We start from the raw sequence: 11,388 nt of genomic DNA, 5'->3' as shown, positions 1-11,388 counted from the left end.
CGAGGTTGCCACAGCTGTGGCGCATATTTGGGTGGCCCAGTCTGTGCGGGAAACTGAGGCGGAGCAGGGGAGGCGGCTGGATGTGGAGGAGCCCTGATCTCCGGAGTGAGGGAGTGAGGCTCACCTGGGCGAGAGGCACACATAGGGCTATTTTTAGCCCTGTGTTCCTGCAGCGCGAGGACTCAACTTCTGAGAAAATTGCCTGGAGCTCATTTAGCCATGGCGTGGTGGCTGGCAAGGGAGGGAGAGGGCAAATTAGGGGTTCAATCTCATCCAAGATGTTCGGCGGGGCCAAGGCTCCCGGGAGGGTTCTGCAGTGAGGAGGACAGTGGGACTGTCCCTGCTGGGGACACCCTGTCCCTGCCCCATCCTCCAGCCAGGCCGGGGGTCCCGGTGCCGAGCGCTGTCCTTGGCACCGCTCGGGGGCCCTTGGCAGTTTTGGCTGAGCAGGGCTGCAGCGGCTGCTTCTCCTCTCTGGATTTTTTGGGCGCTGTTGAGGCCGGGGGAGCCTCGCGTGCTCCCGCGGGCAGCCCCAGCCCAGCCATTTCCCTCCCCCCACCGCCAGCTCCGGCTGCCGATTTACCGATTCGGTCAGAAAAGCATCTTCCCGTTGCCTGGCAACGCTCGGCCGGTGGCGGGGGGGCTCCACGCGGGGAAGGGGGTGGCCCTGCGGGTCCTGCGCCGGAGCCAGCCCGGTGCCCGTGGCGACTCCGCCACACGGTTCTGGACACCCGGGCCGGGCCGGCCGGTGCGGGGCCGGGCGTGCAGAGGCGCGGGGAGGGCGCGGGGGAGCGGCGGACGCGATCCGGGCAGTGCCGGCTGCAGGGAGCATCGGCCTCCCCCGGCATCGCGCTCCAGCGCTTTATTGCAAGCATTTGTCTTCCATGGCAGCGTGTCTGCCTTAAAGGCGAGAGGAGAGACTCCCACTGTTACCGGGAGGAAAACAGAACTTAATTGAATCCCACAGTCTCTTGTAGTCACGTCAGGAGAGAGAGTCACATCAGTGGAGAGTGACACCCCGGCGTTACCCCCGGGCACCCAGCAGTCTGTGCTCCTCCAGGAGACACGGAAACCCCCGGGCTGGGGTTCCAAGAGCCCGCCGGGAGCAGAGATGTCCTCCAGCTCCTTGTCAGCCTGGAGGCACTTGGCACTCTGCTGAAATGCAGGTCCGTGGCAGCAGCTGCCAGGGTGTACCCTGGGGTGAGCAGAGCTGCCCTGCACACAAGGACCTGGGCCCAGATCTTGCCTCCATAGCCAGGAAAAGGCAACCAGAGGATGGGAAATGGCGCTTTGGACTCCCTCTCACCATTAATTCAAGCCCCTGGTGCCAGGCTTGACTGACTTGGGGCTGGGGCCAGGGTGGGTGTACAGAACACGAGGAACTGCAGTGGGAGAGTGCAGGGAGCATGCGAGGATGGATGAGGGTGAGAGCAGCGGCTGCCTTGCAGGGTGGAGGATCTTCCCCCTTTCTAGTGACCTGCTCCTCGCTAGCTGCCTGGTGGACTTTGAAATGCTGCCTTTAAAACGTTTGCAAAATTCCCAAAGCATCAAGAAGGCCCAGGTGGGAGGGCGAGAAATGGCATAAATAAGCAGGCAGGAGGATTTGTTAAACGCCAGCAGCTGCTGGGAAACACTTTAATATCAGTGCAGCCGGGTGCTGATCCATACGGCATTTGGGGCCATGGGCTGGTAGCAGCACAGGGGGGCTACGGCCGAGCCCAGGGTGGCTGTGGGGCACAGGGGTCCTGCTGTGGTGGAGGGCACCTGGCTGGATGCAGCAGGGCAGGGCTGGGAGGTGTTCCAGGTGCAGACTCTCCTCTGCCCCTTCTTCCCACCCAGACCTCACCTCTCGGGTGAGGAGCCATGTCCATCTGCATCCCCAGAGCGTTTTGGGGTTGTGTTAACCCCGCTGTCTGTGCCGTGGCCGTTCAGTGGGGTGGGCTGTGGCAGGAGCGGGGCTCCAGCCTGGCGTGGGACCGCGCCTGCCTGGTGGAGGCACAGGCGGACACGCCGTGGGAGCCGGGCTGGCATTGCCATGGCAATGGAGATAACAACGGCAGCTGCCAGGCGGGGAGCAGGAAGGGCAGGGATCTCCAGCAATGCCGTGGCCACACTCGCCCATGCCAGGGCAACATTGGGATCCCAGCCCAGGGCTGTCCTGTGACATCCCCTGTCCGAGCTCTGTGATGGCCTGGACAGCAGTGAGCATGTCTTTGCTGCAGTGAAGCCCTTGGCACCCTTCACACCTGCGGCAGAGGTTGCACTGAGAAATACAGAAAAATACAGACTCAAACCCTCCAACCCGTCCACTGCCAGGATATAATTAATTCCCATTTGCACTTCCGTCCAATTTCCCTCGCACGGCTCCTGACCCAGACCAATTGTCGTATGAGGTTTCTGTAATTGCTAATCTTATCAAGCACATCGGCGTGAAGTAGGAACACTGCAATTAGCAAGGGCAGGAGCCACAGGTGAGCTGCTGCTGGGTGAGTGTTTGCTTCACCTGTGCCAGGGGAGGATGTATACTGTCTGCAGTGCTTGCCAGGGCTGTTCCTTGCCCAGTCTGGGCAGGATGGGATCCTCAAGGTGACTGAGGCCACAGCAGTGCCCAAGCCACCGAGCACCAGGAGCTCCACAGTCCTGCTGGCAGCCTCTGCTGGTGTGGGGGCTCACCTTTCCCAGCCCCACATCACCATGCTGCTGCAAGAGTCCTTAAACAGCCCCAGACCCTCTGAGCGGGCTCAGACAAACAAGGTATAAACCCTCAGGAGATCCTGCTCCGAGCCGCCGGTTGGGAACTGACGTGCTTTTTTGCGGACAATCTGTTCCCTCCCACTGCCGCTGGCTACCTGCCCACCCCATCTCCTGGCAGAGGCGTCGGGTGGCAAGAGCGGGTCTGGCCACCAGGGCAATTCCATGGAAGCCCCCAAGTGCCACAGGGCCAGGCTGGGCTGAACGGGCAGTGCTGGCAGACCCCGGGAGCGGCCACGGCTGCAGAGCAGCAGTTGGGAGCAGAGAGCAGCCATTCACTCCCCCAGGTGTTCCTCCGGATCGGGCAGGTGACCTTCAGCTGGGACAGGTGGGGCCCACAGGCTTGCCTGGAAGCAGCCAAAAATGTTGTGGATTTGTGAAGGGTTTAGGGGTGCCTCAGGCACATCGCTGAGGTGCAGGGAGGGGGCTCAGACAGCCCCGAGCTGCACTGCCGGGCGCCAGGAGAGCATCGCAGCGCCGGGTGCCCCGCCGATGGCTCACGGCAGGGGGTGGCAGGGTCCCAACCCTCGCCGCAGCTGTGGAGTCCGTGGGGTGGTGTTGCACGGGCGCCTACCAAAACCTCTCGCTTCGCCACCCCCAGCCGTCTGTCGCTGCTGACACTCACCGACAGGAATAAACTCCAACACCTACCATATGCTTTGCTACTTCTGCTGCCCGCGCTCACTTGTTACTATCTATTTTCAAAGCTGGGGCAGCCTCTGCGTGGGGCGGCTGTTGGGCCAGGCCCCAGCAGTGGGGAGATGAGCTACGATGGGGTGCTGGTGTTTCTGGCACAGATGAGTGCAGGGGATCTCTCTCTGGTGGTCTCAGCCCTGCTCTGTGAGCAACTCCAGCACTTCCCACGTGGGCACCAGCTCTGGTGCTCGGCTGGGCCAGCTGCTGTGGCAGTGGCTTGGGTGCTGGTGGAGCTGGCTGGTCCTGCCCTGCCCTGCCCAAGGGGCTCAGCACGCTGGTGGTGTGACCCTTCCAGAGCAGCACCCAGCCCTGCCATGCTGTGTCCAGGCACTGCCCACTGCCTCACCGGCCGCTGTCACAGCTCGCCGGGCACTGACAATGCTCCTGCTCGGGCGGTGCCCCGAGCCCATGTCCTGGGCTCCATCCAGCCCACTCATCCCTGGCCAGGAGCAGGACACCAATGGCCTGGCTGTTCCTGAGTTGTTCCGTGGCACAGGGACATGAGCCAGCAGGACAGCTCCAGGTTCTGGGCGTGGGAGCTGCATCCTCAGGACTGTCCCCAAGGAAAGCCACGGGGAAGGGCGCAGCGAGCAGCAGTCAGGGCGTCCCCCTGGCCGTGGGGACTGGAGGATCCTGTGCAGGGATGGGCACAGCCCTCCCCTGGCAGGACGGAGATTTAATCTCAGCGTAGAGGCACCGTGAGCAGTGTCTCTTCCCCACTGTGAGCTGCTCCGTGTGTTTACGACTCTCACAGCCAGGAAAATTCATCTTGTTTCGGGAGTGGATGCATCTCGGCTCATCCTCCAGGTGCCAGATCTAGTGACGCTGTAAACGACGGAAGATCTTCACAGCGGAGCTCGGCTGGGCTCAGCCTGAGCCTGTCCTGCCTCCTCGCACTGTCACCGCTCCCCGGGGCCGGGCAGGGGACAGGCGGCTGTGCGTTAGCAGAGCCCAGCGCCGGCTGCCGGCTTCCCTGGGGCATCCCGCCCCGAGTTTTAATTGCACCATGCCGCTTTGATTCCTGGCTTTAATTGCAGCCTAACGAGGCCCGGGCAGCAGGAGAGGAAAACATCAAGCTTAAAGGGAAACAAATCGGGAGAGAAAAGAACATTTACTGGTGACTAATAGGTCCGTGGCTCGGCGTGTGTGTTTGCCTGCCACAGTGCGGGACGTTGCCAGGAGGAGAGGGGATTTCTTCCTACTTGGCAAGCCGAGCTGCACAGTGCAGTGCAAGGAGAGAGGATTTTTCCTGGGCCCATGCCGTTTCTGTGTTATTTTTAACGCCCGTTGCACAAAAGCTGAAACCCATCCTGAGCTCCGGGTAAACAGAGAAGATTTTGCCTGCTTTCACAGGCAGGGTCGGGGTTAAATAATCCCATGGTGACAGATGGGCGCGTTCACTCACTGCACTGGTCGCACCAGAGGAGATTGAGACTGATTTGGTGAGAGGAAACGATGAGAGTTTCTGGTGCTGGCACCCAGAGCAGCCACCACCCTCAGCGAGTGCCGCCACACCAGGGGAGGATGGGGCAGAGCGGAGAGATTGTGGTGCTGGCAGTCCCTGAACACGAGCCCAATTCCCTGGAAGGGCTGTGAGACCTCTGCCCGGGACTCCCTGGCCTTTCCTTGTGCACAGGGCAGTGCAGCACCGACCCAGCGTCCCCAAGAGCTGCTCAGGGGTGGCCGAGGTCCCTTTGTGGGCTTTGCTGCGCTGGTGAGTGATGCCAGGGCCAATCCCACAGGATGGGGCAGGGGACTCAGGGTGGGAACAGGGACATGGGGATGGGGACAGGGATGAGGACAAGTCAGCGTAGCTCAGTGGTGTCCCTGATGCCCATCCTGCTCCTCTCCCTTGGCTTCTGGGGTGGCCCCACAGACATTTGTGTGGCTCCAGCATGGCTGCCTGAGCTGTTCCCCCACACCAGAGTGAGCTGGGATCTCGTTAGTGAGCTCTTGGACTTTGAGCATGTTGGAAAACAGCACTTGCTAATAAGAGAAAAAGAATGACAGCAAATAAGCCCAGCCACGGGAACATGGCCTTTTCATCCGGCATTTTTTATTCCCCCACATTCTCCCCCCTTCCCTTCTTTGCCAGTGGATTGAAGCCACTGTAATAAAATTATTAAATATAAAAAAAAAAAAAGATGTAGCCCCCACCTCGATGCGGCAGCCATGGAAACTGGATCAAGGGGACACCTGTACATTTCCATTCCGGGCTCCTGCTTGCTGAATATACAGAGGAGCACTAATTAAAACCCCAGTGAGGATGGCAGGTGGAGGGAAGGAGTCAGCCCTAAGAGGGGGGCTGTGTGGCTGGGAGGTGCTGCTGGTGCAGAGATGGGCCCTGCCAGGTGTCCAGTGAGTCTTAAAAACCACCTGATGTTTCCAGCTCCCTCCAGCTCTTGGATGTGGAGCAGATGCTTGCTGCACCCCAAAAACTCTGCTAACAAGGTGATCCCAGCCCTGATGCACCCCTGAGTACCAAGGGGCCTTGGGGACCCCATCTCAGCCATGGGGATGATGCTCAACACGGCAGGGCAGAGCTGGTCCTCTGTGATTTTATGCTTTTTAACCATTTCAGCAGGAGGAAGCTCCCTGATCTGGCACGTGAGCACCCAGAAGGAAAAGGCTGTGTTTAACCTGCAGGTTTATTTTTACCGACAGCAAATGGCAGCGCCTGGAACATTCCCCTCTTTGGAGTTAATTTTTACTGAAGCTCAGTTTTAGTCATTGTTGTCTAAATCTGACTCCTCCACACTTATCCCACGGCAGCTCTCAAGATTTCAGTGCCCCCAGGGCTGGTGCCCGAGGCCAGCTCTTGCCAGCCCACAGGACTGATGGATGGGGAAAGCATTTCCTTTCATCAGAGCAGACGTCAGGCCGTCCTCTTCCCGCCGGAGGTGAGCGGAGCGCTGAAACCCTCTGATTGCCGATGGACCGTCTCAAATCACTCCCCAAGTGTCCTTCCCAGCTGGATCCCGAAGCGGGGCTGGCTCCCGCTGCGTGGCCATCAGTCGCAGGGGCTCACGCTGCTCTATGGCTGGGGCTGGAGCGAGGGCTCTCTGGCCACTCTGCCGGGCTATTTTCCCAGCAGGCTGCTCATTGTCTCTGGCTGAGCTGTGGAGATGACAGAGTGTGCTGAGCAGGTGACGATCCTCCTCGGCGCCTCTGCCCCTATCAGGACAGCCTGGTCTGGCACAGGAACATCCCGGGCTGGGTGTCTGTGCTGCCCCAGCTCCACAGCCGGGCTCTGGGCTCCAGAGACACCGAGGCACCACGCCAGCCGGACCAGCAGCTCCCCGCAAACCATCGTCCCGTGGGGCTCTGGAGAAGGGGCTCCACTTGGGCAGAGAGCGCAGGCACGCAGCTCAACTTTGGGGAGAAGCAAATTCCTGGTTTCCATGGGAACCGGAGGAGGAAAGTTTCTGGGGCTGCGGCTGGGATTGTGCCAGCCAGGCGAGGCAGCGGGACCCCGAGGCAGCCATCTCCCCGCTCTGCTCCCGGGGGAAGGCTGGCATCCAGCTGCCAGCCCCACTGCCTGTGCCCCCAGAGTGCCCCCCGAGATGAGGGGTGCGCCGGGACCCCTCGCCCTCCCCTTCGGAGCTGTGTCAGATGTGATCTGACATTTAGCTCTCAGCTCAGCGAGGAGATGCAGCGATAACTCTAATCTGCTTTTCTCCTCCTCACGCTCTCCCTGGAGGCAAAAGCTGCTGCTGGGAGAGCAGGGGGGCTCTGGCAGCTCGGCACAACAGCACCGCAGCGCTGTGCTGGGGGTCTGGAGGGTCCCGAGGATCCGGAGGTGTCCCAGCAGCACCGCGCCCTCCTCACCCATGCCCTCCCATCAGGCAGCGCCAGCTGGCAGGACCCGAATGCCGGGGGCTGGAGCTCCCTGGGGACGTCCCAAAGGCTGCAAGGACAGAGGCACGGCAGCACCCTGGGCATGGCAAAAAGCCCCCAGGTCCAGGCGGCTGTGGCCCTGCAGCACGCTGCCCACTGGCGCTGCCACACCCGTCACTGCCTGCAGCCCGGTGGCAGAGCCACCCTGGCCTGTGTCTCTCTCTTTCCTGGTGTCTCAGCTCCAATTAGCGAGGCCCCTATTAATTTTTTCCACTTAGCAGCTCATGTCAGTGTCAAGCCGGCAGTGAGAGCAGCAGGAGGGAGCCGGGGCGGAGGGGAGACAGGGTGTTGGGATCAACCCAGTAATGAGGCACACAGGGGGCTGAGTCTGGCTCCACAGCTGGCCCGGGGTGGGAAGCAGTCCCTGCAGAGCAAAACCATCTCAGCATCCCTTCCTGGGCGCTCGGGTCCCATGGTCCAAGTCACAGACCAGGTTTGGCGGGGATTTGAGTCATGTTTGGAGGCTCCTGCAGCTGCAGGCAGAGGCTGATCCCCAGAACCCCCAGAGCAAGGGCCAACCCTCACCACTTGGCCTCTGGCCGGGCAGCACCACCCTCCCCCTGCTGCGGGTCCCGCGGGGTGAAGCCAGCACAACCGAGACGCCCCCACCCCGAGACACCCCCTGGCCACTGGAGATTGCCTGGACTGGGGTTAATGATGCATCCAGACGGAGCTGACCTTTCCACCTTTCCACCTTTCAGCTTCACCTGCAACTCCCTTTTCCCTGCCATTATCTGCATGGATGCCTGTGGATTTCATTTCCATATTCATGGTGTTTTAATGACCCTGTAATATCTTTATGTTCTGCAATTAAATGTGGAATCTTTTTTTTTTTCCCTTCTGCAGATTAGCATCTGCAAAGGATCATTTGTGGCATTTGAGTAGAGGAAGGGAAGCCTGTTCAGGGGGGAGACGGGGTTAATTAAACTTCAGAGCACAGCAGGCTCCACTGCCAAATATCCTTCTTCCAATGGGACAAGGGAGGGTGAGGAGGGAGCGGCTCTGGGCTGTTTTTCAATCAGATGGCTGGGCCGCCCCTGGGACAGCTCCTGTGGGTGTTGGCTTTAAATCGTGCAAGCACACACGAGGCACACGTGTGCATGCACAGGGCTCCAAATCTGCATCGAGATCCCTGTCACGGGCTGCAAACCAGGGCTGAACCGCTCTGGTGTCACCCCATTGCCTCAGGGGCCTGCAGCTGGGGCAGCCAGGCTGTCATCAGAGTCCTGGTGAGGCCATTAGAGCTCCTATCGCTCCATCTCCATCCCCGAGGCTAATGGACATCTCTGCCGCTGCACCACCCCCTCCCTGGCACCGTAATTGGGTTTCAGCCCTGTAAGATGGATGGGGTTGTGCTGAGAGTGGAGCAGGGAAGAACAGGAGGGGGCAGAGGCAGCTCTGAGTAGGACAGAACCCCCTTGCTGTCCATCCACCTCCTGCCCCTCTGCTCCACCAGCCCCAGACCTTGTCCGAGGCATCCCGCATGGCCTTTGCAGGATGGCTGGGGACAGCCAGCTCCCAGCAGCCCGGGGGAGCAGAGCTGGAGCGGTGTCCAGGGGCTCTCAGCTCCTCCCGGATGGGACTTGGTGACCACAAACAGACCCAGCACGCTCCGTGCCTCCCACACAAGCTCCCCCTTCCTCCCCTGGTTCTTTTGAAGCTGCAGCTGTGAACAATATGTTGTGAGTGCGAGGCCCGGGAGTGGCGTGTTTGGCACATTGAATAAAGATGGGGACGAGAAATGCCTTCTCCTGTGGCTGTTTGATGTGAAGGGCAGCACTGAATTCATTAAGAATGCTGCCAGAGCCTCTGTCAGAGTCCAGGCAGTCAGAGCAACACAGGCTGGTGTCCTGTGAAGGTGCCACCCTGTGCAGTGGCACACCCAGGCATGTGGTCACACGCTGGCCATGCCAAAGCACCTGTGTGTGCACAGGGCTGGAAAGCAGGGCATAATTTCCATTCCAGGGGCTGGAGAGGAGGGCATCATCCCTGTTCCTGAGGCTGGAAAGGAGGGCATTATCCCCATTCCAGGGGCTGGAAAGGAGGGCATCATCCCCGTTCCTGGGGTTGGAAAGGAGGGCATCATCCCTCTTCCTGGGGTTGGAAAGGAGGGCACCACCCCCATTCCAGGGGCTGGACAGGAGGGCATCATCCCTCTTCCTGGGGTTGGAAAGGAGGGCACCACCCCCATTCCAGGGGCTGGACAGGAGGGCATCATCCCCTTTCCAGGTGCCATCCAAGTCCTCCAAACTCTGCTGCCACAGGGTTGCAGCTGTGGTGGACATGGTGGCTGCACAATCCCACCTTTATCCACCCCTGGGTGATCCAGGGGAAGAGAGGGACTGGATGCAGCTCCATGTCAGGGTGCAGGATGGGGGGCCTGGCTGCAGGGAGCAGTGTGGGGTGGCCAGGCTGCTCCCTCCCGGTCCTGCTGCCACCTCCTGCTGCTCCAGAAGGATGCAGCATCTTATCATCATCCTGGGAGGCTAACAGGCACCATAATTAATGAGTTCCTCATCAGCATTCCTTCATTTAGCTTCCTCCCTTGGGGGGTTACACACCCACAGCCCCCAGGAAGCACAGAGGGAATGGTGGGGCGGGGGTTAGGACATGTGCACAGGTAAACAAACAAAACAAACACACCTGAGTGCCCAGCCAAGGACTGCTGGGGACAGGCCCAAAGCTGGAGGGGGTCAAGCTGCCCAGCCAGGTGGATGAGGGGCTCCTGGGATGCCCTGAGCCACGGGGACACGGAGACCCTGCCCTGGCAGAGGGACACGGGGACCCAGGCATGGCTGGCCTCCACACAGCCCTCATCAAGCATCTGCTATTAATTACTGACACCAGCAAGAAACACAGCACATGTGTCAAATGCAGGAGCTTCACCGACTGCAGGATTGACCCCATGGGAGCCAAGGAAGGAGCTGTGGGGAGGCAGCAGGTCAGGGGGACACTGCCAGCGAGCAGCCGGTGTGTCCCTCAGCAGCAGAGGCTTTGTGTGTCTTTGCTGTCCCCTGGGCTGTCCCTCTGGCTGTCACCACACAGCAGAGCACGCGAGGGATAAGACATTCCTGTCCTCTCACAGCGCTGGCCTTTTTGGAATGTTGACATCCTGAAAGGATTGGCCATCCCAAGGGTGGTTTATTTGGCAGCTGTGGCAGCACAAAGGCTGTGAAACTGCAAAGCCTCGGCGTGCCTGCTTGAACTGCTGTCAAACCACATCTTCCTGCCTGGACCCTGTGGTGCCAGCTGGGATTTCAGCACATGGGGTGGCAGCCTGGGCATTATCTGTCCTGCAGGACTCATCCCAAGTGTGCAAGGCCAAGCCTGCACTGGATTTACATCTGTAGATATTGCACTCATTTTTGTGAGCCCTGCAGAGACCATGATAAGTATTTTGACTGTAAATAAATTACATTTGTGGGTTGTGACGACTTGAAGTGGAAGGAGGAAGGGAGGGAGGCAGGCTGGGAGGAGAACAGGATGAGAAGGGAACTATATAGCCATGATGCTCACCTTGACCCAGCCATCCCAGCCTCAGAACACCTGGAAAAGACCCCTGGAAGCTGTGTTGGGCAGCTGACAGCCACGGTGGATCCTGAGACACGGGCACAGCTCAGAAGTATGAACACTCATCTGAAAGCCTACACGGGTGTGGTGTTTGGAGTAGCAGAGCTCCATCTAGCATTGGTGAGAACTGATGCTTCTCCAAAGCCTGATTCACAGCTGCTTTGTTAAGCCTTGGAGCTGCTCTGTCTGTCAGCAGCCTCAAACGACCGGAAACACAGAGTTTTTTACAGTCCGAGCTTGTCTGTGCCCTCCTCGGCATCGAGCCCATCCCGCTCCCACGGCAGGACAATAGCCCCACACAAACCTCCCCCTTCCCAGGCAGAGTTGGTCCTTTACCAATACTGACACCTCCTAGCAACACTGCTTTTTTAACCCATGTAAACTTTTATCTACGATTCGCGATTGCTAAACACTCTGTGGCTGAGCTGCATCAAAGAAAAAGAATTTACCCTTTGTCTCAGGGCTGCAAAGCTT

At 59.6% G+C, this 11,388-nt stretch overlaps 1 long non-coding RNA gene across 1 annotated transcript; it reads left to right on the top strand.

Annotated features, from left to right (window-relative positions):
- Nucleotides 1-5,306: 5,306 nt before the first annotated feature.
- Nucleotides 5,307-8,336, top strand: LOC137462945 (uncharacterized). The gene is made up of 2 exons (XR_010993805.1): nt 5,307-6,347; nt 8,191-8,336. It is a non-coding gene; the product is annotated as an uncharacterized lncRNA (long non-coding RNA).
- The last annotated feature ends 3,052 nt before the right edge of the window (nt 8,337-11,388 follow it).

This window comes from Anomalospiza imberbis, chromosome 27 (assembly GCF_031753505.1).
Source record: "Anomalospiza imberbis isolate Cuckoo-Finch-1a 21T00152 chromosome 27, ASM3175350v1, whole genome shotgun sequence".
In the NCBI taxonomy this organism is placed as follows: domain Eukaryota; kingdom Metazoa; phylum Chordata; class Aves; order Passeriformes; family Viduidae; genus Anomalospiza; species Anomalospiza imberbis.
This window is presented reverse-complemented; position numbering and strand designations above follow the sequence as displayed.